This window comes from Engystomops pustulosus, chromosome 1 (genome assembly GCF_040894005.1).
Source record: "Engystomops pustulosus chromosome 1, aEngPut4.maternal, whole genome shotgun sequence".
NCBI lineage: Eukaryota > Metazoa > Chordata > Amphibia > Anura > Leptodactylidae > Engystomops > Engystomops pustulosus.
Window position 1 is genome coordinate 97557048 of NC_092411.1, and position 6000 is coordinate 97563047.

Below are 6000 nucleotides of genomic sequence, written 5' to 3' on the forward strand. Positions count from 1 at the left end.
CTTTATGTGGGTAAATTGGAAGCTTCCCAGATTTTCCCCAATGGAGTGCTTGCTGCGAACCTGGTCCTCTGGCATAGATTCATTGATGATGTTGTATTTATATGGTCCGGTGATGAACAATCTCTTCAGAAATTCTTCACAGAGGTAAATCAGAATGAATACCACCTAGAATTCACTCCCACATACAGCCAGGAGAGCATTAACTTCTTAGACCTAACCATTTACATCGAAGACCAAACCATCAAAACAAAAACTTTTTCTAAACCCACCGATAGTAATAGCTTAATTTTGAAGACGAGCTGTCATTTACCAATTTGGCTAGAAAATATACCGAAAAGTCAATTTTTACGCCATCGAAGAAACTGCACAGATCTAGCCATCTATAGAAAAGAAGCTCAAGCAGTACATCAAAAGTTTCTACAAAAGGGATATGATGCAATCCCCTTGAAAACTACAGAAGACGTCATCGGTGAACTACCAAGAGCCAACATTCTAGTTGAAAAGAAAAATATCAGGGAAACTCCCAAGGATGAAAAACACATACAAATAGAAACAAAAATAGAAGTACCGATCGTCACTCAATATACACAGGACAGCGCAGTTTTAAAACGTATAATTCACCGTCACTGGAACATCCTAACACAGGATAAAACAATTGGCCCATATCTGTCAAAAAACCCCAGATTTATATTTAAAAAAGCCCGCAACATTGGAATGATAGTAGCTCCAACTATAAAAAACAATAAAACTACTATACCTCGCCAAAAAATTTTTTTAGAAATTGACGGTTTTTATCCCTGCACTCATTGTGCCTCGTGCAAAATTACACATATAAAACAAGCTACTAAAACATTTGGTCCCCAAACATGCAAGGAGAAATATAAAATTACAAACCATATAAACTGCCACACAAAAGGAGTAATTTATTGCATTAAATGTCCATGCAATAAACTCTATGTTGGTCGTACTAAAAGAGCCTTAAAAGACCGAATTAGTGAACATAGACGGAACATTAAGATAGGACTAGAAGATCATCCGTTGTCCAAACACTATAAAATGTTTCACCATGAATGTTTCTCCGGATCACAGTTTTTTGCCATAGAAAAAATCCACCGAAATTGGAGAGGTGGAAATTATATTGCTCAAATGTCGCGTGCAGAGAGCAAATGGATATTTCTACTGGACACATTGGCCCCAAAAGGGTTAAATCAGGAAATAGAACTCTTTGGGTTTATGTAAATATAAATAAATATTTTTACAATATATTAGCTAATGACAACTTGGATGCACCTAATTTTAATTCTGAATGATTTTATTCAAATTTTTATGGTTTTTCTATGAAATATAATTTTAAGACATAAAATAAAATAAAGTTTAATCAAGTTTTAAGTAATTAGTTACCACTTTTACGATAGTATAATATCACCATTGTATCACATATCATCATCATTGTATTACATATCATCACTATGGTATTCAATCATACAAAGTTCACGAACCTGGTTCCGGGCTATAAAACTACGTCCAATCCGGAGCAACAAGATACCCTGACGAAGGAGGAAGTATCCTCCGAAACGCGTTGGAGATTGTGTCCTTCCGGACTTGCCGTAACTTCTGGTGACGTCACCACACGAAGAACTGCCGGAACCTAGTGTAGAGGTATAGCCACCGGCCGGGGCTTTCCTCCACAGGTCCCAAACAACGCGGACACCAGTGAACGATTGGAAACCTAGCAAGGATATTCAGATCATCAGAACACTGTTTTATTGAAGAAATATTGCAAAACTGATAAATAAACCGCAGGAACCAGGTAACCATCATACCAATATTAAGTCTTACTGTAGAGCAACATATTTATGTTATCCCATTTAATAGCGAAATATGGTAAAACTACAATATTGATAAAGTGTATCTATTTTGCGCTTCTCCAGCACTTCATAGATATTTTGCATTTATGTCCACAATTGGCGCAGGTATCTGAAATCCTTTTGTTTTTATGTTTTTGTGGCTTTTTCCTGCTGTGAAAACCACTTGGTAGTTTGGGTGCAGGCCACCTTGCTAAAGATACCAGTGACATTTTCATTTAAAGTTTCTAACCTAGTGCGCCAATCCAAAAAGTATATATACTGTTTATTGGATTTTGTATATTTTTCAATATGGCAAAAAAATTCCATTTTTGACTTTGGCCACTATTTTCCGTTACGCAGTTAAATACAGTGAAAAAGTTAGCATATTTTGATAGTTCGGGCATTTTCAGATGCGGTGATACCTAATGTGTTTATGATTTTTACTGTTAATATTTATATCAGTTCAAGGGAAAGGGGGGTGATTAGAATTTTTATGTTTTTTTATTATTTTTTTTTAACTTTTTTTATTATTATTATTTTCCAGACTTCCTAGGGTACTTTAACCCTAGGTTGTCTGATTGATCCTACCATATACTACCATACTACAGTATGGCAGTATATGGGGATTTTCCTCCTCATTCATTACAATGTGCAATTAGCACATTGTAATGAATGGGTTAAAACGAGACAGCCTCGTGTCTTCGGAAGACCTGAGGCTGTCATGGCGATGGACCGCCGCTCCTGGATGACGTCATGGGGAGCGACGATCGTCACCAAGATTGCACCCACGACCGGTGCTAGCACCGACCACATGTGTTACCGGCTGCAATATGCAGCAAAGACTTACCAGCTATGGAGAGGGCTCAGCCCGTGAGCCCTCTTCATGTACCCGCACCCGACATACACCGTACTATTACAGTGCGCTTTGGTAAGGGGTTCAGGAATCTCTCTAAAACTGCATAATTACACCTGACTTTAGATTATCCTGTGATAGGGGACCTATGTACAGTACGACATTATGATGTTGCTGCAGGATCAGCACAGAGGAAGATTACCAGTCCCTCACTAAGCTAACTCCGAACTGATAAAATCGTCGGAAGTGACAAAGTTAAACACCACTCACCAGTCAGACACTATTGGCTTAAGAGGAGGTATGCACAGTGGACTGTGCAGAGACTATAGCTTATGAGGAAGCTGGAACAGTAAGAACATGGCCACTGCCTTCCACCTTTATATACCAGCATTCTGCTGAAATTACCTTCGGATGAAAGCTAGGTTAATGCATAGGAGTAGGGCTAGAAAATGTGTAGGGATATTAGGTGAGAGACATATTAGGTAAGAGACTTTTAAGAACAAACCTTCAGTTTACCATCACAGTGTATAGCTGAGGTTCAACTTTGTAGCAGATTAGGGGAGGCAACACCCTCTCAGACCACTCCCACCGTAGGTGTTCTCTAAACTAGGCAGGTCAAAAAATGCTGGTCAAAAGGAACCAGGAATCAGGTTGAGAGTGGTCAGGAGAAAGCTGATATCAGAGCAAGCAGAGTTTAGCATAATGCAAGGTCAGGCCATTGTCCAGTGCAGGAGAAACACCTTCAAAGCCAGGTGTAGCTGAGGTTGTCATGAGAGTACAGCAGGAGAGGAACATGCTGAGGTCATAGAATGTGCCGAGGAAAAGAACATAGGAAAGAGACAACTTTCAGCAAAATCTCGCTGGGAAACTTCTTAGCTCTAACATCTATTGCCAAGTGTCTAGCAGGATGATGGAAGGGTGATGAATTGGACTTGTTTTATAGCCATATGCCAAGAAAGTTTGCAGTTGTTATGTCAGTCATGAATGTGTATATATAATTAACCCATTGCGACTGAACTTTTCTATTTTTGCATTTTCATTTTTTGCTTCCCCCAAATTAGCCCAAACCATTTTTTTCTATGTACAGAAATGTGTGATGGCTAGTTTTCCAAGTATCAATTTGTTCTTCCTAAAGGTACTATTTAATATTCCATGCAATGTACCGGGAAAGATGGAAGAGATGGAAGATGGAACAGCTTTACTATGTGTGTGATCCAAATGACACATTAGGGTTAGGGTTATTCTTTGGGTTACTAGATGCATAGAGATACAAAATTATGTAGGTTTTTATTATGTTTTAATACATTTATAAAAAATAATTTCTACAAAGATCAAACTATATTATTATTTTTTTACACTTCTTTGTTTTGAACTGTGTGAGGGGGGATGGCGCCAGATTGCGTGATGCTAGGAAGCACCTCACTGCACTCCTCCCACTGCTTGAACCCGGCTGCTTGAGGCCTTGAGGCTACTTCGTAGTCTATGAGAGTTGCCGGCATGGATGCATAATCTGACTTGTGTTTGCCAGCCCGGTAACGGACTATAGCAGCAGAAGGCTGGAAGTCCCTTCTGATGGAACATGCCCTGCAGGGCAGATGATGGTGGTTTTGATGAAACCTGGCATGCACATCGCAGACCAGCGTTCTCTGTGGAGGCTGTTGTAGAGCATCAGAGGTAGTTCTGGTCGATGGCATCACAGAAGAGGCAGGTGTTGTGCTGGACTGGAAAAAAAAACCCTCCCTATAGAATTCTGGACCATGTGGATGTGAGCGGTCACTTGGAGGACAGTCTGCTGGAAGTGCCGTTTATTGGATTGAAAGAGAGCATTCTGCATAGCAGTGAAAAAGTGCCGTGGTGAGGAAGACTGGTGAGACCGGTGTCAAGCTGCCTTTTCTCTCTTTCCTTAACTAGCTCTGTTGGTTGCTGATATTAAAACCCTTCAGAGATGCCTGCATCTTTCTGTTGCTAACTCTTGCTCTTTCAGGCTTGCTTTACCATGGACAATAACCCGTTAGGTCTATACTAACATCTCTTGGGGAAATTTTCTTATTTGTTAAGTACGGACTGAGATGGCAAGTTTAATCCTCAAGATAGACTTCCTATGTTGACTAAAATTCTAACATTGCTAAAATCAGCCTAAAGCTTTGCTGGGACCGATAATCAGTTTGAATGGATGAATAAACTAATATTTAATCGATGGCTGCATTAACCTCTGGCTTAGGAGTTTGGTGTTGTATTTATGTGACAATAATCCTTTATGTCTATATTAACATCTTTCCTTTTTTAGGACCTACTTCCCCTTGTTAAAAGCAATATTAAGACTAATTGGGAATGAGAGTTTGGTGAAACTACTGAATGAATTAACATTTATTCTATGTCTGTACTAATTTCTGTCTCGCTGTTGAAGAGCTCATTGATGTATTTTACTCTCAACCTTTAAGGGAAAAGAGGAAAGGGTTAAAATAGAACTAACCTATTGTTCTATTCCCCCGACCATTTAAGAAGACATCCACGCTGTGACACTGTTTACTCAAACTAAGGCTACTGTGGTTGGAAGGGTTGTGGAAATGCCAGCTAAAGGTAATACACGTAAATCCACAGGGTTGGAAAAAATGTGGAAAGCATCACCAGGGAAAACCTCTGGCAATGGCAAGGAGAAGATGGAGTGGAAAGTGGTAGAGGATAACCCGGGGGATATGGGATATAGGTATTCTGTTTTACAGGGAAACGAACCGCAAGATACAAGTGGGATTTTGACCGAATCACTGTCTACTGTCAAAGAGTCGAAAAACACTGTGAACTCCTTAAATGTACAAATGGGGGGGGGGGGGGCACTGGCCGAGATTTCTGTGTTAAAGGAGGAGATAAATAAGTTGCGAGATCAGTTTAAAGCTCCAGAAAATGGGTTAAAATTGTTGGAACAGGAGGTTAAAGGAATAAAGGCAACAGTAGAAGATCTGATAAAAGACAATGGTTCCCTGAAGGATAAAATCACGGATCTGGAGAAAAGCTCATAAATGGGCAAAAATTCGGATAGCCAGTTATCCAGAGGGGGTTATGTACTGGCTATGTCTTGGGAGATTTCAGATTGGTTGGTGGGACAGTTTGGACAAGAGAGTTTCTCCCCTTGTTTTCGGATAGAGAGGGCTCAGAGAGCAATACATGTGGGCCCTGTGAGAGCGATCTTGGCTAAATTATATAGTACCCAAGATAGGGATACTATTATCCGGAAAGCCAGGGAAAAGGCATTTTTAATGGTAAATGGGGCACGGGTATCAATATATCCAGATTATGCTAAAG